Source organism: Oncorhynchus keta, unplaced genomic scaffold (assembly GCF_023373465.1).
Source record: "Oncorhynchus keta strain PuntledgeMale-10-30-2019 unplaced genomic scaffold, Oket_V2 Un_contig_16716_pilon_pilon, whole genome shotgun sequence".
Classification (NCBI taxonomy): domain Eukaryota; kingdom Metazoa; phylum Chordata; class Actinopteri; order Salmoniformes; family Salmonidae; genus Oncorhynchus; species Oncorhynchus keta.
This window is the reverse complement of record NW_026280075.1, coordinates 6315-26086: the sequence shown is the minus strand read 5'-3', so window position 1 is coordinate 26086 and position 19772 is coordinate 6315. Positions and strand designations below refer to the sequence as shown.

At 46.8% G+C, this 19772-nt stretch overlaps 2 long non-coding RNA genes across 3 annotated transcripts; both read right to left on the bottom strand.

The window, feature by feature from the left end:
* Positions 1-2836: 2836 nt before the first annotated feature.
* LOC127919449 (uncharacterized) lies at positions 2837-16011 on the bottom strand. The gene is made up of 5 exons (XR_008103001.1): positions 15576-16011; positions 15386-15466; positions 15140-15208; positions 11396-11511; positions 2837-3615 (listed from the first exon to the last, which is right to left on the bottom strand). It is a non-coding gene; the product is annotated as an uncharacterized LOC127919449 (long non-coding RNA).
* On the bottom strand, positions 13485-14577 carry LOC127919450 (uncharacterized). 2 transcript variants are annotated; one of them, XR_008103004.1, is made up of 3 exons: positions 13898-14032; positions 13698-13764; positions 13485-13631 (listed from the first exon to the last, which is right to left on the bottom strand). It is a non-coding gene; the product is annotated as an uncharacterized LOC127919450 (long non-coding RNA). The 2 variants fall into 2 exon arrangements; XR_008103003.1 differs by lacking the exon at positions 13485-13631 and adding an exon at positions 14239-14577 and having other exon boundaries at positions 13674-13764; positions 13898-13964.
* Positions 16012-19772: the final 3761 nt, after the last annotated feature.

The following is a 19772-nucleotide window of genomic DNA, read 5'->3' as shown; positions in this document are numbered from 1 at the left end:
ACCACTGTGACTGACCCTAAACAGAGAGTACACAGTGGCAGAATACCTGACCACTGTGACTGACCCTAAACAGAGAGGACACAGTGGCAGAATACCTGACCACTGTGACTGACCCAAACATAAGGAAAGCTTTGACTATGTACAGTACCAGTTAAAAGTTTGGACACCTACTCATTCAATGGTTTGTCTTTATTTTTTACTATTTTCTACATTGTAGAATAATAGTGAAGACATCAACACTATGAAACAACACATATGGAATCATGTAGTAACCAAAAAAGTGTTTAAAAAATCCAAATACATTTTAGATCATTCAAAGTAGCCACCCTTTGCCTTGATGACAGCTTCGCACACTCCTGGTATTCTCTCAACCAGCTTCACCAGGAATGCTTTTCCAAAAGTCTTGATGGAGTTCCCACATATGCTGAGCACTTGTTGGCTGTTTTTCCTTCACTCTGCGGTCCAACCCATCCCAAACCATCTTAATTGGGTTGAGGTCGGGTGATTGTGGAGGCCTGGTCATCTAATGCAGCACTCCATCACTCTCCTTCTTGGTCAAATAGCCCTTACACAGCCTGGAGGTGTGTTGGGTCATTGTCCTGTTGAAAAACAAATGATAGTCCCACTTAGCCCAAACCAGATGGGCGTATCTCTGCAGAATGATGTGGTAGCCATGCTGGTTAAGGCCAAACCAGATGGGCGTATCGCTGCAGAATGATGTGGTAGCCATGCTGGTTAAGGCCAAACCAGATGGGCGTATCGCTGCAGAATGCTGTGGTAGCCATGTTGGTTAAGGCCAAACCAGATGGGATGGCGTATCGCTGCAGAATGCTGTGGTAGCCATGCTGGTTAAGGCCAAACCAGATGGGCGTATCGCTGCAGAATGCTGTGGTAGCCATGCTGGTTAAGGCCAAACCAGATGGGCGTATCACTGCAGAATGCTGTGGTAGCCATGCTGGTTAAGGCCAAACCAGATGGGATGGCGTATCGCTGCAGAATGCTGTGGTAACCATGCTGGTTAAGGCCAAACCAGATGGGATGGCGTATCGCTGCATAATGCTGTGGTAGCCATGCTGGTTAAGGCCAAACCAGATGGGATGGCATATCGCTGCAGAATGCTGTGGTAGCCATGCTGGTTAAGGCCAAACCAGATGGGCGTATCGCTGCAGAATGCTGTGGTAGCCATGCTGGTTAAGGCCAAACCAGATGGGTGTATCGTTGCAGAATGCTGTGGTAGCCATGCTGGTTAAGAGTGCCTTGAATTCTACATAAATCACAGACGGTGTCACCAGCAAAGCACCCCCACACCATCACGCCTCCTCCTCCATGCTTCACGGTGGGAACCACACATGCGGAAATCATCCATTCACCTTATCTGTGTCTCACAAAGACATGGCAGTTTGAACAAAAGATCTCAAATTTGAACTCCTCAGACCAAAGGACAGATTTCCACCAATCTAATGTCCATTGCTCATGTTTCTTGGCCCAAGCAAGTCTCCTCTTATTATTGGTGTCCTTTAGTAGTGGTTTCTTTGCAGCAATTCGACCATGAAGCCTGATTCTCCTCTGAACAGTGCATCAATCAAGACAACATTTTAATCAAATGACAGATACAAAGAGGCACAGAGGCTTTGTTTAATGCCAGTGGCAGGTCAAATGGTAACATTATAAAAGTGTAGAGGGCCGAGAGAGCTGCCCTGCGGAACACCACAGGTGCGTGTTTATCAATAATAATTGGAAGAAGCAATTTCATAAACTCATCAAGTGCAGCGTCTGGATGCTCCTTATTAATCACATCAGACCAACAAATCTTTTGAAACAGTGGAGGCTCCTCAAAGGAGGAAGGGGAGGACCATCCTCCTCAGTGAATTTCATAAAAATATAGATTTTTAAACATTTCAAATGTTATCCTTTTTAGATAAAACTATACTAAATATATTCATATTTCACCAAACAATTGATTAGAACACACTGTTTTGCAATGAAGGTCTACAGTAGCCTCAACAGCACTCTGTGTAGCCGGAGGACAGCTAGCTTCCGTCCTCCTCTTGGTACATTGACTTCAATACAAAACCTAGGAGGCTCTTGGTTCTCACCCCCTTCCATAGACTTACAGAGTAATTATGAAAACTTCAGGAGGATGTCCTCCAACCTATCGGAGCTCTTGCAGTATGAACTGACATGTTGTCCACCCAATCAAAGGATCAGAGAATGAATTTAGTACTGAAAGCACAAGCTACAGCTAGCTAGCACTGCAGTGCATAACATGTGGTGAATAGTTGACTCAAAGAGAGAGAAAGACAATAGTTGAACAGTTTTCAACAAATGTATTTCTTCAAAAATGAAGGAGAGGCAAGAGAGAGAGAGAGAGAGAGAGAGTGTCATTTTTTTCACTTTCAGTTTCACTTACTTAGCTAGCAAATGCATCTGGCTCGTTTAGCCTACTGAAACACCCTGCTCAAATAGAGGAATGCTCTGTTAGCTAGCTGGCTATAACAGAGGGATGTTATGTTAGCTAACTGGGGAGGAGATGCACTGCAGTACTTAATGCAGCTGGTGGCCACACCAGATTCTGACTGTTACTTTTGATTTTGACCCCCCCTTTGTTCAGGGACACATTATTGCATTTCTGTTAGTCACATGTCTGTGGAACTTGTTCAGTTTAAGTCTCAGTTGTTGAATCTTGTTATGTTCATACAAACATTTACACATGTTAAGTTTGCTGAAAATAAACGCATTTGACAGTGAGAGGACGTTTTTTTGTTTGTTGCTGAGTTTATGTATAGATGGACGGACAGACGGACAGCAGGACGAAAGACAGTGGAGACGGCGTAACTCAGCGAACTGACATCTTTATTCACAGATTCAGAGCCTGAAGTGACATCAGTCGTGACATCACAGTCCTGACATCACCGATATGACATCACAGATATGACATCAAAGTCAATGCGATGGTTACAAGCTGTCAAACAACAAGCAGCTAGCGTCCGCTAGCTAACATGCTAACATGGTTTTGTATCTAGTGTCTGCTAACATGCTAACATGGTTTGGTAGCCAGTGTCTGCTAACATGCTAACATGGTTTTGTATCTAGTGTCTGCTAACATGCTAACATGGTTTGGTAGCCAGTGTCTGCTAACATGCTAACATGGTTTTGTATCTAGCGTCTGCTAACATGCTAACATGGTTTGGTAGCTAGCGTCCGCTAACATGCTAACATATTATATTAAAAAATATATAAAACTTTCAAAGGTGTTGAAAGCGTATAAAATGTACAAGTCGTTGAGACGAGTCAGTGGTTCCAGCTGAGTAGAAACAAACACAACACTTGTCTATAATAACTCTGATATATCAAATCAACTATATAGAAATTATCCACCAACATGTTCACACAGGTGTAATGTTCAGAAACTACGGTGACGTCAGACAGAACTAGTGATGTGATTGGGCGATGGAACGTACAGGGCATCATTTGGGCTACTGTAATTGGCTGGCAGCTAAGGTCCTTATCCAATCAGGTTGTTGTGGGGCGGAGATCAGCAGAGTTCTGTCTTCTTGGGTTGTTGTTGTTTTGTTCTCTTTCCCACCTTTGTTTCTCTACCAGTTTTCTTGGCCCCTGAGGAAGAGAACAGAACATTTATTAACAGCATCAAAATACACAAGGAGTGAGGGAGGGAGAGAGGAGGAGGGGAGAGACGAGAGGGGAGGAGAGAAGAGGGGAGGAGAGGAGAGGAGGAGAGAGGAGAGGAGGAGAGAGGTAGAGAAGGAGAGAAAGAATAAAAGAGAGACCAATGACAGAAAGAGAAGGACAAAAGAGATGCTTCGTGGTGCTCTAATCAGTTTGTGTGGGACTCGGGGACTAGGAGACTAGGAGGCTAGGGGACTAGGGGCCTAGGAGACTAGAAGACTAGGGGACTAGGAGACTGGGAGGCTGGGAGACTGTCTTCTTCTTCTACCAGTTTTCTTGGCCCCTTAGGTAGAGAACAGAACATTTACCATTATTAACAGCATCAAAATACACAACGAGTGAGGGAGGGGGAGAGGGTAGGGGAGGGGAGGAGAGAAGAGGGGAGGGGAGAAGAGAGGAGAGGGGGAAAGGAGGAGAGAGGTAGAGAAGGAGAGAAAGAATAAAAGAGAGACCAATGACAGAAAGAGAAGGACAGAAGAGATGCTTCGTGGTGCTCTAATCAGTTTGTGTGGGACTAGGAGACTAGGAGGCTAGGGGACTAGGGGCCTAGGAGACTAGAAGACTAGGGGACTAGGAGGCTAGGGGACTAGGGGCCTAGGAGACTAGAGGACTAGGAGACTAGGAGGCTAGGGGACTAGGAGACTGGGAGACTAGAAGACTGGGAGACTAGGGGACTGGGAGACTAGAAGACTAGGAGACTAGGAGGCTAGGGGACTAGGGGCCTAGGAGACTAGAAGACTAGGGGACTAGGAGGCTAGGGGACTAGGGGCCTAGGAGACTAGAGGACTAGGAGACTAGGAGGCTAGGGGACTAGGAGACTGGGAGACTAGGAGACTGGGAGACTAGGGGACTGGGAGACTAGGGGACTAGGAGACGGTATCAGTAGAAGTGGACTGGGACTAGGAGACGGTATCAGTAGCAGTGGACTGGGAGACTGTATCAGTAGCAGTGGACTAGGAGATGGTATCAGTCCCCGGCTGTTCCCAAACTCCACGGCACAGGATCTCTTGACAATCCTGTAGCATTCTTGAGGGGCCTTGGTGTTTCTGATACTGACTTCCTCTCCTGGGTGCTCGTACCTTGGCTGAGTCATAGTTGCGGTATGTCTGCCTGAGGTCTGTGCTGCCCGGCTCAACCCGGCTCCTGTACGCTCTGTTGCCGGTTACGGGTGGCTACTCGAAGACAGAGGGCGGCCAGGCTCGGTGGGTAAGCCCCACCGCTTGCCTCTCTTCCCTGGGTCACTCGTCTTTTCAGTTCACTGCAGCTAGCTACTGGAACGAGCTGCAACAAACACTCATCAAACACTTATCTCAATCTCTTCATTAAAAGACTTAATCATGGACACTCTTACTGACAGTTGAGGCTGATGTATTGTTGTCTCTACCGGTGCTGGGTGCCGGCCGGTTACCGTCTTACCGCCTTAACCGAGTGAGGCTCGTTGTGACAACAGTACCCCCAAGTGGCCAATCAGGGTACGTCACTGATCACTGAGCCTTGGTACCCAGAGTGGGCCGGGCTTTAGGCAAACCATGGCACAATACAGTTTCTTCAACCTTGAGTTCCGCAATGTTCACGGGTTTCAAAACGTGTGTCTCCTGCATGTGAGTTCAATGAAAAGGGTCGCTTCTCCATGTTCGGACTCACAAGAGTGGTGGTTATTTTTCCAATTCCAATCTCTCCCAGTCCACAAAGTGGTGTCCCACCCCTTCAGAGTCATGGGAGGCTCGCTGTCTGCTCTGACCAATGGCGGGCATGCACAGTGTCACCCTGGATCATACGAATAGTAGCCTCTGCAGGGTCCGCAACAGCCAGATGTTCTGGGTTTTCAGGGGAAATGGAGAGAGCGACTATGACGTGACTTCTGCTTTTGGACATTAACAAGGCATCACTCCAAGATGACACTCATTTACTAGATTGGTTGAACAGAACAGAACCTCCCCGACAGTTATTTTTCTTCTCGTCAAAACCAGTATGTAGGGGACCTAGTTTCTGGCTTTTCTTTTTTCTTTTTTATGCCTCGCTAAGTTAGGTTACGTGAACAGTGATGTCGGGGGAAAGGCTACAACTTGTTGTTCGTCTTTCCGCGCTTCTGCAGCGTCATCAGGTCGACTATTCCCGAGGCTTCAGCGCCTGTTTTGAGGGAGGAAATATCCCCCCGTCTCCAGAAGCAGGCAAAATCCGTTGAAGATCCAAGATGGCTGGTGCAGCCGGTATTTCCTGGTTCCGAAAAGGGAGAGTACTTTACGTCCCATTCTAGACCTATGTGCCCTCAGCAAGCACCTCAGAGTCTACAAACTCAAAATGCTCACAAGCCGCCTCCGGAGTCGTCGAGGGAGCAAGAAATGTAACACACATCCAATCTACTGTCCTGTATTCAGTCTCTAGTCTTCCAAAGAAACCAGAAAAGTAACCTGTCTGACTCCACATCAGCGCATTCTGTTTCTAGGTCCTGAGCTAGACTCACTTGCATATTATGCTTTTCTATCCCCACAGAGGGTGTCTGAGTTCCGGTTCTGCTCAGCCAAACTTTGGTTATGTCACAAAGGGCGTTGTTGCCCGTGCCTACTCCCTACTTCTACTGGGGACAATGGCTTCTGTGATGTAAGTTGTTCCCCTTGGGCTATTGTTCATGTGGCCCTTCCAGCGCTGAGTGCTAACCGCTCACCTGGATGCATTTCGCAGCCTAAGCCGGTCACTTTGGGTGTCAGGTCTATGGGCCATGAACCAGTGCTGGTACCCTCTGCTATTGTCAGGGGGCTCCCATGGACTCAGTTGCATCCCACAAGGTGATCACAACAGACACATTCCCCTGAGGGCGGGGTGCGCTGTTAGAAAGGCAACCGATTCTGGGGGTATCAACATTGGTGTGGATCGCACTGCATATCAATTACCCAGAGATCCTACCGGTATATCTGACACTAAGGCGCTTTCCCCTGAGGGTGGGGTGCGCTGTTAGAAAGGCAACCGATTCTGGGGGTATCGACATTGGTGTGGATCGCACTGCATATCAATTACCCAGAGATCCTACCGGTATATCTGACACTAAGGCGCTTTCCCCTGAGGGTGGGGTGCGCTGTTAGAAAGGCAACCGATTCTGGGGGTATCAACATTGGTGTGGATCGCACTGCATATCAATTACCCAGAGATCCTAACGGTATATCTGACACTAAGGCGCTTTCCCCTGAGGGTGGGGTGCGCTGTTAGAAAGGCAACCGATTCTGGGGGTATCGACATTGGTGTGGATCGCACTGCATATCAATTACCCAGAGATCCTACCGGTATATCTGACACTAAGGCGCTTTCCCCTGCTTTGGTCGGGCCAGTGGTGGCGTGCATCAACGGGGACGGGGAGAGACTACCTCCTCAACTTGGATCGCTCCCTATTGCTGGGAGCAGTGTGCACATGCTGTCACTTCAGGAAACACATGTCCCCGGTTGCCTCAATTTGGGTGCAGATTAGCCTCCACTCTCAGGGGTGGTGTTCTCCCAGATAAGGGAAATCTTCAGCAGGGCCGACATAGATCTTCAGACATCCCATTACACACCTTGCATTGTCGTCTGTTTTTCCTCGATGAGGGAGTCGAGCACTTCACTGGCCTCGGATCCTCCTTTACACATTTCCTCCTGTGAAGCTGATTCGGCCGTCGTTGGAGAGGGTGCGCCTCAGGGGCTTGCTGTTGACTCTTGTGGCTCCCCATTGGTCCAAGCAACCTTGATTTGTGGAGATCATTCACCTGTTGTGGTGGGGTCCAGTGGCAACTCCCACTACGCAGGGATCGATTATCCCATGGATAGGTTATCCCAGGTACACCGGCAGGTTTGGCAGGTTGTCTGTCATGTCTGCGTCGTGATTTGTTGGGAGAGTTGTCTGCCTCGTGATTTGTTGGGAGAGTTGTCTGGCATGTCTGCGTCGTGATTTGTTGGGAGAGTTGTCTGGCATGTCTGCCTCGTGATTTGTTGGGAGAGTTGTCTGTCATGTCTGCCTCGTGATTTGTTGGGATAGTTGTCTATCATGTCTGTCTGTCATGTCTGCCTCGTGATTTGTTGGGAGAGTTGTCTATCATGTCTGTCTGTCATGTCTGCCTCGTGATTTGTTGGGAGAGTTGTCTATCATGTCTGCCTCGTGATTTGTTGGGAGATGTCTGTCTGATTTGTTGGGAGAGTTGTCTGTCATGTCTGCCTCGTGATTTGTTGGGAGAGTTGTCTGTCATGTCTGCCTCGTGATTTGTTGGGAGAGTTGTCTGTCATGTCTGCCTCGTGATTTGTTGGGAGAATGTCTGTCTGTCTGCCTCGTGATTTGTTGGGAGAGTTGTCTGGCATGTCTGCCTCGTGATTTGTTGGGAGAGTTGTCTGGCATGTCTGCCTCGTGATTTGTTGGGAGAGTTGTCTGTCATATCTGCCTCGTGATTTGTTGGGAGAGTTGTCTGTCATGTCTGCCTGATTTGTTGGGAGTTGTCTATCATGTCTGTCTGTCTGTCTGCCTCGTGATTTGTTGGGAGAGTTGTCTGCCTCATGTGATTTGTTGGGAGAGTTGTCTGTCTGCCTCGTGATTTGTTGGGAGAGAGTTGTCTGGCATGTCTGCCTCGTGATTTGTTGGGAGAGTTGTCTGTCATGTCTGCCTTTTTGTTGGGAGAGTTGTCTGTCATGTCTGCTGTCATGTCTGCCTCGTGATTTGTTGGGAGAGTTGTCTGGCATGTCTGCCTCGTGATTTGTTGGGAGAGTTGTCTGTCATATCTGCCTCGTGATTTGTTGGGAGAGTTGTCTGTCATGTCTGCCTCGTGATTTGTTGGGAGAATTGTCTGTCATGTCTGCCTCGTGATTTGTTGGGAGAGTTGTCTGCCTCGTGATTTGTTGGGAGAGTTGTCTGGCATGTCTGCGTCGTGATTTGTTGGGAGAGTTGTCTGGCATGTCTGCCTCGTGATTTGTTGGGAGAGTTGTCTGTCATGTCTGCCTCGTGATTTGTTGGGATAGTTGTCTATCATGTCTGTCTGTCATGTCTGCCTCGTGATTTGTTGGGAGAGTTGTCTATCATGTCTGTCTGTCATGTCTGCCTCGTGATTTGTTGGGAGAGTTGTCTATCATGTCTGCCTCGTGATTTGTTGGGAGAGTTGTCTGGCATGTCTGCCTCGTGATTTGTTGGGAGAGTTGTCTGTCATGTCTGCCTCGTGATTTGTTGGGAGAGTTGTCTGTCATGTCTGCCTCGTGATTTGTTGGGAGAGTTGTCTGGCACGTCTGCCTCGTGATTTGTTGGGAGAGTTGTCTATCACGTCTGCCTCGTGATTTGTTGGGAGAGTTGTCTGGCATGTCTGCCTCGTGATTTGTTGGGAGAGTTGTCTGTCATATCTGCCTCGTGATTTGTTGGGAGAGTTGTCTGTCATGTCTGCCTCGTGATTTGTTGGGAGAATTGTCTGATTTGTTGGGATGTCTGCCTCTGTGATTTGTTGGGAGAGTTGTCTGCCTCGGATTTGTTGGGAGAGTTGTCTGGCATGTCTGCGTCGTGATTTGTTGGGAGAGTTGTCTGGCATGTCTGCCTCGTGATTTGTTGGGAGAGTTGTCTGTCATGTCTGCCTCGTGATTTGTTGGGAGAGTCTGTCTGTCATGTCTGCCTCGTGATTTGTTGGGAGAGTTGTCTATCATGTCTGTCTGTCATGTCTGCCTCGTGATTTGTTGGGAGAGTTGTCTATCATGTCTGCCTCGTGATTTGTTGGGAGAGTTGTCTGGCATGTCTGCCTCGTGATTTGTTGGGAGAGTTGTCTGTCATGTCTGCCTCGTGATTTGTTGGGAGAGTTGTCTGTCATGTCTGCCTCGTGATTTGTTGGGAGAGTTGTCTGGCATGTCTGCCTCGTGATTTGTTGGGAGAGTTGTCTGGCACGTCTGCCTCGTGATTTGTTGGGAGAGTTGTCTGGCATGTCTGCCTCGTGATTTGTTGGGAGAGTTGTCTGTCATATCTGCCTCGTGATTTGTTGGGAGAGTTGTCTGTCATGTCTGCCTCGTGATTTGTTGGGAGAATTGTCTGTCATGTCTGCCTCGTGATTTGTTGGGAGAGTTGTCTGGCATGTCTGCCTTGTGATTTGTTGGGAGAGTTGTCTGGCATGTCTGCCTCGTGATTTGTTGGGAGAGTTGTCTGGCATGTCTGCCTCGTGATTTGTTGGGAGAGTTGTCTGGCATGTCTGCCTCGTGATTTGTTGGGAGAGTTGTCTGGCATGTCTGCCTCGTGATTTGTTGGGAGAGTTGTCTGGCATGTCTGCCTCGTGATTTGTTGGGAGAGTTGTCTGTCATGTCTGCCTCGTGATTTGTTGGGAGAGTTGTCTGGCATGTCTGCCTCGTGATTTGTTGGGAGAGTTGTCTGTCATGTCTGCCTCGTGATTTGTTGGGAGAGTTGTCTGGCATGTCTGCCTCGTGATTTGTTGGGAGAGTTGTCTGGCATGTCTGCCTCGTGATTTGTTGGGAGAGTTGTCTGTCATGTCTGCCTCGTGATTTGTTGGGAGAGTTGTCTGGCATGTCTGCCTCGTGATTTGTTGGGAGAGTTGTCTGTCATGTCTGCCTCGTGATTTGTTGGGAGAGTTGTCTGTCATGTCTGCCTCGTGATTTGTTGGGAGAGTTGTCTATCATGTCTGCCTCGTGATTTGTTGGGAGAGTTGTCTGTCATGTCTGCCTCGTGATTTGTTGGGAGAGTTGTCTGCCTCGTGATTTGTTGGGAGAGCTGTCTGCCTCGTGATTTGTTGGGAGAGTTGTCTGCCTCGTGATTTGTTGGGAGAGTTGTCTGCCTCGTGATTTGTTGGGAGAGTTGTCTGTCATGTCTGCCTCGTGATTTGTTGGGAGAGTTGTCTGTCATGTCTGTCTGTCATGTCTGCCTCGTGATTTGTTGGGAGAGTTGTCTGTCATGTCTGTCTGTCATGTCTGCCTCGTGATTTGTTGGGAGAGTTGTCTGCCTCGTGATTTGTTGGGAGTTGTCTGCCTCGTGATTTGTTGGGAGAGTTGTCTGTCTCGTGATTTGTTGGGAGAGTTGTCTGCGTCGTGATTTGTTGGGAGAGTTGTCTGTCATGTCTGCCTCGTGATTTGTTGGGAGAGTTGTCTGTCATGTCTGCCTCGTGATTTGTTGGGAGAGTTGTCTATCATGTCTGCCTCGTGATTTGTTGGGAGAGTTGTCTGTCATGTCTGCCTTGTGATTTGTTGGGAGAGTTGTCTGTCTCGTGATTTGTTGGGAGAGCTGTCTGCCTCGTGATTTGTTGGGAGAGTTGTCTGCCTCGTGATTTGTTGGGAGAGCTGTCTGCCTCGTGATTTGTTGGGAGAGTTGTCTGTCATGTCTGTCTGTCATGTCTGCCTCGTGATTTGTTGGGAGAGTTGTCTGTCATGTCTGTCTGTCATGTCTGCCTCGTGATTTGTTGGGAGAGTTGTCTGTCTCGTGATTTGTTGGGAGAGCTGTCTGCCTCGTGATTTGTTGGGAGAGCTGTCTGCCTCGTGATTTGTTGGGAGAGTTGTCTGCCTCGTGATTTGTTGGGAGAGTTGTCTGCCTCGTGATTTGTTGGGAGAGCTGTCTGTCATGAAGAGAACCCACCGTTGTTTTCCCTTTGTGGTCATGTGAAACCAGATCCTAGTCACTGCTGTGTGTGTGTGTGTGTGTGTGTGTGTGTGTGTGTGTGTGTGTGTGTGTGTGTGTGTGTGTGTGTGTGTGTGTGTGTGTGTGTGTGTGTGTGTGTGTACCTACTCTTCAAACACATCCTCCGTATCCATCCTCCTGTAGTACTTGGCCAGTTTGACTGACAGGATGATGCTGGGAACCAGGAACACACAGCAACCACCCAGACCGAACCAGAACGTGTTCTAGAACACAGAGATATATAACATTAACCCAGACCGAACCAGAACGTGTTCTAGAACACAGAGATATATAACATTAACTCAGACCGAACCAGAACGTGTTCTAGAACACAGAGATATATAACATTAACCCAGACCGAACCAGAACGTGTTCTAGAACACACAGCAACCACCCAGACCGAACCAGAACGTGTTCTAGAACACAGAGATATATAACATTAACCCAGACCGAACAGACGTGTTCTAGAACCAGACCGAACGAACGTGTTCTAGAACACAGAGATATATAACAACCCAGAACACACACAGCACACCACCCAGACACCAGAACGTGTTCTAGAACACAGAGATATATAACATTAACTCAGACCGAACACAGCACATACGTGCACATACCGAAAACACACACAGCACATAACATTAACTCAGACCCGACACACAGCACATACCGACAAACACACACAGCACATACCGACAAACACACACAGCACATACCGACACACACACAGCACATACCGACAAACACACACAGCACATACCGCACATACCGACACACACACACAGCACATACCGACAAACACACACAGCACATACCGACAAACACACACAGCACATACCGACAAACACACACAGCACATACCGACAAACACACACAACACAGCACACACACACAGCACATACACACACAAACACAAACAGCACACTGACACACACAGCACACACCATACCGACAAACACACACAGCACATGAGGTTAGTGATGGGCCGACACACCTCCCCTGTCACACATTATGGAGGAGAGGTTACTGATGGGCTGACACTGACACACACACACAAGACACAGACAGCAGGAAACACACACAGCACATACCATTATGGACAAACACACAAACACAGACAGCACACAGACACAGCAGGACACATACCGACAGAACACACAAACACAGACAGCACACACACAGCACATACCTGACAAACACACATAATTACATTATGGAGGAGAGGTTAGTGATGGGCAGACAGCACACACAAACAGCACTGACACTGACACACAGCTAGGACACACACCGACAGCTCCTGGAGTTATGATGGGCTTACACACTGAGTCATTACATTATGGAGGAGGGTTACTGATGAAGCTGCTAGGCAACATTATGGATCTCCATGAGACACCTCCTGTCAATGAGGTTAGTGATGGGCTTACACTGAGACACCTCCCCTGTCAGCTAGGATACATTACATTATGGAGGAGAGGTTACTGATGGGCTGACACTGAGACACCTCCCCTGTCAGCTAGGATACATTACATTATGGAGGAGAGGATGGTTACTGATGGGCTGACACTGAGACACACTCCCCCCTGTCAGCTAGGATACATTACATTATGGAGGAGAGGTTACTGATGGGCTGACACTGAGACACCTCCCCTGTCAGCTAGGATACATTACATTATGGAGGAGAGGTTAGTGATGGGCTGACACTGAGACACCTCCCCTGTCAGCTAGGATACATTACATTATGGAGGAGAGGTTACTGATGGGCTGACACTGAGACACCTCCCCTGTCAGCTAGGATACATTACATTATGGAGGAGAGGTTAGTGATGGGCTGACACTGAGACACCTCCCTGTCAGCTAGGATACATTACATTATGGAGGAGAGGTTAGTGATGGGCTGACACTGAGACACCTCCCCTGTCAGCTAGGATACATTACATTATGGAGGAGAGGTTACTGATGGGCTGACACTGAGACACCTCCCCTGTCAGCTAGGATACATTACATTATGGAGAGGAGAGGTTAGTGATGGGCTGACACTGAGACACCTCCCTGTCAGCTAGGATACATTACATTATGGAGGAGAGGTTACATGGGCTGACACTGAGACACCTCCCCTGTCAGCTATACATTACATTATGGAGGAGAGATGGTTAGACACCTGATGGATACATTATGGAGGAGAGGTTAGTGATGGGCTGACACTGAGACACCTCCCCTGTCAGCTAGGATACATTACATTATGGAGGAGAGGTTACTGATGGGCTGACACTGAGACACCTCCCCTGTCAGCTAGGATACATTACATTATGGAGGAGAGGTTACTGATGGGCTGACACTGAGACACCTCCCTGTCAGCTAGGATACATTACATTATGGAGGAGAGGTTACTGATGGGCTGACACTGAGACACCTCCCCTGTCAGCTAGGATACATTACATTATGGAGGAGAGGTTACTGATGGGCTGACACTGAGACACCTCCCTGTCAGCTAGGATACATTACATTATGGAGGAGAGGTTACTGATGGGCTGACACTGAGACACCTCCCCTGTCAGCTAGGACACATTACATTATGGAGGAGAGGTTAGTGATGGGCTGACACTGAGACACCTCCCCTGTCAGCTAGGATACATTACATTATGGAGGAGAGGTTACTGATGGGCTGACACTGAGACACCTCCCCTGTCAGCTAGGACACATTACATTATGGAGGAGAGGTTACTGATGGGCTGACACTGAGACACCTCCCCTGTCAGCTAGGATACATTACATTATGGAGGAGAGGTTAGTGATGGGCTGACACTGAGACACCTCCCCTGTCAGCTAGGACAGCTAGGATTTACATTATGGAGGAGAGGTTACTGATGGGCTGACACTGAGACACCTCCCCTGTCAGCTAGGATACATTACATTATGGAGGAGAGGTTAGTGATGGGCTGACACTGAGACACCTCCCCTGTCAGCTAGGATACATTACATTATGGAGGAGAGGTTACTGATGGGCTGACACTGAGACACCTCCCCTGTCAGCTAGGATACATTACATTATGGAGGAGAGGTTACTGATGGGCTGACACTGAGACACCTCCCCTGTCAGCTAGGACACATTACATTATGGAGGAGAGGTTAGGACTGGAGGGACTGGAGGAGAGGTACAGATCTAGCTAAACAGAACAATATTGTACAGAATAATATTAGAGATAATGATTTATTTCAGCATTTATTTTCTTTCATCACATTCCCAGTGGTTCAGAGGTTTACATACACTCAATTAGTATTTGGTAGCATTGCCTTTAAATTGTTTAATTTGGGTCAAATGTTTTGGGTAGCCTTCCACAAGCTTCCCACAATAAGTTGGGTGAATTTTGGCCCATTCCCCCTGACAGAGCTGGTGTAACTGAGTCAGGTTTGTAGGCCTCCTTGCTCAAACACGCTTTTTCAGTTCTGCCCACAGATGTTCTATTCTCTCTACTATTATTCTGACATTTCATATTCTTATAATAAAGTGGTGATCCTAACTGACCTAAACCAGGGAATTTTTACTAGGATTAAATGTCAGGAATTTAAATGTATATATATATATACACACTAGCATTCAAAAGTTTGGGGTCACTTAGAAACATCCTTGTTTTTGAAAGATTAACATTAAACATTAAATTGATCAGCAATACAGTGTAGACATTGTTAATGTTGTAAATGACTATTGTAGCTGGAAACGGCTGATGTTTAATCGAATATCTACATAGGAGTACAGAGGCCCATTATCAGCAACCATCACTCCTGTGTTCCACTGCCTTCTAGTGACCCCTGAACTTCAGAACGGCAGTATATAACTCTAACTTGATAACTTACAGAGTTTTTGACCCAGTCTGTGTACTGTCTGAAGTATCCAACCAGGCTCTGCATGTAGACATCTCTCTCCTGCAGGACAACGAGAGGTTGTTTAGAGTGTCTGTCTGTCTCTGTCTGTCTGTCTGTCTGTCTGTCTGTCTGTCTGTCTGTCTGTCTGTCTGTCCGTCTGTCCGTCCGCGTCCGTCCGTCTGTCTGTCTGTCCGTCCGTCCGTCCGTCCGTCCGTCCGTCCGTGTGTATGCGTTTACCTGTTTAACCACGCGTGAAGCGTTGTGTGTGATGAGGTACTCTGCTTCGTCGATGGCACTAAGGACGTTAGTCACCTTCACCTGAGAGAGACAGGTGAGTTAGGGTGTGTGTGCGTGCTTGCTTGCGTGTGTGTGTGTGTGTGTGTGTATGTGTGTGCGTGGGTGTGTGTGTGAGTGTGTGTGTCCTCACAGGTAGTTCCTCAGCTGTCCTCTGCAGTAGCCGGATGCTCTGGCTGAGGGTGCTCTGGAAGAGAGGAGGAGGCCATGTTTCAGATAGGTCTAGTTACTGAAGAGGGCCATGTTTCAGATAGGTCTAGTTACTGAAGAGGGCCATGTTTCAGATAGGTCTAGTTACTGAAGAGGGCCATGTTTCAGATAGGTCTAGTTACTGAAGAGGGCCGTGTTTCAGATAGGTCTAGTTACTGAAGAGGGCCATGTTTCAGATAGGTCTAGTTACTGAAGAGGGTCATGTTTCAGATAGGTCTAGTTACTGAAGAGGGCCATGTTTCAGATAGGTCTAGTTACTGAAGAGGGCCATGTTTCAGATAGGTCTAGTTACTGAAGAGGGCCGTGTTTCAGATAGGTCTAGTTACTGAAGAGGGCCATGTTTCAGATAGGTCTAGTTACTGAAGAGGGCCATGTTTCAGATAGGTCTGAAGTTACATGTTTCAGACTGAAGAGGGCCATGTTTCAGATAGGTCTAGTTACTGAAGAGGGTCATGTTTCAGATAGGTCTAGTTACTGAAGAGGACCATGTTTCAGATAGGTCTAGTTACTGAAGAGGGTCATGTTTCAGATAGGTCTTTACAAGATGTTTCAGATAGGTCTAGTTACTGAAGAGGGCCATGTTTCAGATAGGTCTAGTTACTGAAGAGGGCCATGTTTCAGATAGGTCTAGTTACTGAAGAGGGCCATGTTTCAGATAGGTCTAGTTACTGAAGAGGGCCATGTTTCAGATAGGTCTAGTTACTGAAGAGGGTCATGTTTCAGATAGGTCTAGTTACTGAAGAGGGTCATGTTTCAGATAGGTCTAGTTACTGAAGAGGCCATGTTTCAGATAGGTCTAGTTACTGAAGAGGGCCGTGTTTCATTCACCCATTCCCGAGTACCACAGAGTATTACAACACACACCGAGTACCACAGAGTATTACAACACACACCGAGTACCACAGAGTATTACAACACACACAGTACCACAGAGTATTACAACACACACCGAGTACCACAGAGTATTATAACACACACCGAGTACCACAGAGTATTACAACACACACCGAGTACCACAGAGTATCACAACACACACCGAGTACCACAGAGTATCACAACACACACCGAGTACCACAGAGTATCACAACACACACCAAGTACCACAGAGTATTACAACACACACCAAGTACCACAGAGTATTACAACACAAATACACAACACTGTTCAGAACAACACCATTATTGAATGAGTAGGTGTGTCCAAACCGTTGACTGGTATATACACACACACAGAAAGTACACCCCTTGACTGGTATATATACACACACAGAAAGTACACCCCTTGACTGGTATATACACACACACAGAAAGTACACCCCTTGACTGGTATATACACACACACAGAAAGTATACCCCTTGACTGGTATATACACACACACAGAAAGTACACCCCTTGACTTATTTTATATTTAGTTGTCTTACAATTTAAATTCAAAATGGATTAAATAGACGTTTTATTCTCACCCATCGATACACAAAACCCCATAATGACACATTGAAAACATGTTTTGAGAAATGTTAGAACATTTATTGAAAATGAAATACAGAAATATCTAATGTACATTAGTATTCACACCCCTGAGTCAATACTTAGTAGAAGCACCTCTGGCAGTGATTACAGTTTTCTGGTTGAGTCTCGAAGAGAGATTACAGCTGGGAGTCTTTATGGGTGAGTCTCTAAGAGTGATTACAGCTGGGAGTCTTTCTGGGTAAGTCTCTAAGAGTGATTACAGCTGAGAGTCTTTCTGGGTAAGTCTCTAAGAGTGATTACAGCTGGGAGTCTTTCAGGGTAAGTCTCTAAGAGTGATTACAGCTGTGAGTCTTTCTGGGTAAGTCTCTAAGAGTGATTACAGCTGTGAGTCTCTCTGGGTAAGTCTCTAAGAGTGATCACAGCTGTTAGTCTTTCTGGGTAAGTCTCTAAGAGTGATTACAGCTGGGAGTCTTTCTGGGTAAGTCTCTAAGAGTGATCACAGCTGTTAGTCTTTCTGGGTAAGTCTCTAAGAGTGATTACAGCTGTGAGTCTTTCTGGGTAAGTCTCTAAGAGTGATTACAGCTGGGAGTCTTTATGGGTAAGTCTCTAAGAGTGATTACAGCTGGGAGTCTTTCTGGGTAAGTCTCTAAGAGTGATTACAGCTGGGAGTCTTTATGGATAAGTCTCTAAGAGTGATTACAGCTGTGAGTCTTTCTGGATAAGTCTCTAAGAGTGATTACAGCTGGGAGTCTTTCTGGATAAGTCTCTAAGAGTGATTACAGCTGGGAGTCTTTCTGGGTAAGTCTCTAAGAGTGATTACAGCTGGGAGTCTTTCTGGGTAAGTCTCTAAGAGTGATTACAGCTGTGAGTCTTTCTGGGTAAGTCTCTAAGAGTGATTACAGCTGTGAGTCTCTCTGGGTAAGTCTCTAAGAGTGATCACAGCTGTTAGTCTTTCTGGGTAAGTCTCTAAGAGTGATTACAGCTGGGAGTCTTTCTGGGTAAGTCTCTAAGAGTGATCACAGCTGTTAGTCTTTCTGGGTAAGTCTCTAAGAGTGATTACAGCTGTGAGTCTTTCTGGGTAAGTCTCTAAGAGTGATTACAGATGGGAGTCTTTATGGGTAAGTCTCTAAGAGTGATTACAGCTGTGAGTCTTTCTGGATAAGTCTCTAAGAGTGATTACAGCTGGGAGTCTTTATGGGTAAGTATCTACGAGTGATTACAGCTGGGAGTCTTTCTGGGTAAGTCTCTAAGAGTGATTACAGCTGGGAGTCTTTATGGATAAGTCTCTAAGAGTGATTACAGCTGTGAGTCTTTCTGGATAAGTCTCTAAGAGTGATTACAGCTGGGAGTCTTTCTGGATAAGTCTCTAAGAGTGATTACAGCTGGGAGTCTTTCTGGGTAAGTCTCTAAGAGTGATTACAGCTGTGAGTCTTTCTGGATAAGTCTCTAAGAGTGATTACAGCTGGGAGTCTTTCTGGGTACGTCTCTAAGAGTGATTACAGCTGTTAGTCTTTCTGGGTAAGTCTCTAAGAGTGATTGCAGCTGGGAGTCTTTCTGGATAAGTCTCTAAGAGTGATTACAGCTGGGGTCTTTCTGGGTAAGTCGCTAAGAGTGATTACAGCTGGGAGTCTTTCTGGATAAGTCTCTAAGAGTGATTACAGCTGGGAGTCTTTCTGGATAAGTCTCTAAGAGTGATTACTGCTGGGAGTCTTTCTGGATAAGTCTCTAAGAGTGATTACAGCTGGGAGTCTTTCTGGATAAGTCTCTAAGAGTGATTACAGCTGGGAGTCTTTCTGGGTAAGTCTCTAAGAGTGATTACAGCTGGGAGTCTTTCTGGATAAGTCTCTAAGAGTGATTACAGCTGGGAGTCTTTCTGGATAAGTCTCTAAGAGTGATTACAGCCGTGGAGTCTTTCTGGGTAAGTCTCTAAGAGTGATTACAGCTGTGAGTCTTTATGGGTAAGTCTCTAAGAGTGATTACAGCTGGGAGTCTTTCTGGATAAGTCTCTAAGAGTGATTACAGCTGGGAGTCTTTCTGGATAAGTCTCTAAGAGTGATTACAGCTGGGAGTCTTTCTGGATAAGTCTCTAAGAGTGATTACAGCTGGGAGTCTTTCTGGATAAGTCTCTAAGAGTGATTACAGCTGGGAGACTTTCTGGGTAAGTCTCTAAGAGTGATTACAGCTGGGAGTCTTTCTGGATAAGTCTCTAAGAGTGATTACAGCTGGGAGTCTTTCTGGATAAGTCTCTAAGAGTGATTACAGCTGGGAGTCTTTCTGGATAAGTCTCTAAGAGTGATTACAGCTGGGAGTCTTTCTGGATAAGTCTCTAAGAGTGATTACAGCTGGGAGTCTTTCTGGGTAAGTCTCTAAGAGTGATTACAGCTGTGAGTCTTTCTGTATAAGTCTCTAAGAGTGATTACAGCTGTGAGTCTTTCTGGATAAGTCTCTAAGAGTGATTACAGCTGTGAGTCTTTATGGATAAGTCTCTAAGAGTGATCACAGCTGGGAGTCTTTCTGGATAAGTCTCTAAGAGTGATTACAGCTGGGAGTCTTTCTGGATAAGTCTCTAAGAGTGATTACAGCTGGGAGTCTTTCTGGATAAGTCTCTAAGAGTGATTACAGCTGTGAGTCTTTCTGGATAAGTCTCTAA